The sequence below is a fragment of the Physeter macrocephalus genome, chromosome 8, assembly GCF_002837175.3.
Source record: "Physeter macrocephalus isolate SW-GA chromosome 8, ASM283717v5, whole genome shotgun sequence".
Lineage (NCBI taxonomy): Eukaryota > Metazoa > Chordata > Mammalia > Artiodactyla > Physeteridae > Physeter > Physeter macrocephalus.
The window spans coordinates 123,615,562-123,616,070 of record NC_041221.1 but is presented as its reverse complement, the minus strand read 5'-3'; positions in this window follow the sequence as shown (position 1 = coordinate 123,616,070).

Here is a 509-nt window from a genome sequence, read left to right as displayed (position 1 = left end):
GGTGGGATGAATTGGGAGATTGGGATTGACATATATACACTAATATGTATAAAATGGATAGCTAATAAGAACCTGCTGTAAAAAAAAAAAAAAAAAAAAAAAAAAAAGAAGTAACCCCCTGCAGGAAGATAGAAGAAATGGAGAATAAAGGAAATTGATCAAAACTGTCTTTGTTCTTCAAAAGCAAGAATATACTCAGGCAGTATATTTAAAGGGAAATACCACAATTTAATATTTTTCATTCTTTAGAAAACTCTAATTTATAATTTAACAAAGTGGCAAAACCAAAACATCCTTTCTCCTCCACCAAAAACCCTCCTCCTTTGGCTACTCCAGGAAACAACAGTCACCATCACTTTGGGAACTGGTTAGAAATACTGACTCTCAACTTACCTCAACATAATAAAGGCCATATATGACAAACCCACAGCCAACATCGTCCTCAATGGTGAAAAACTGAAACCATTTCCACTAAGATCAGGAACAAGACAAAGTTACCCACTCTCACC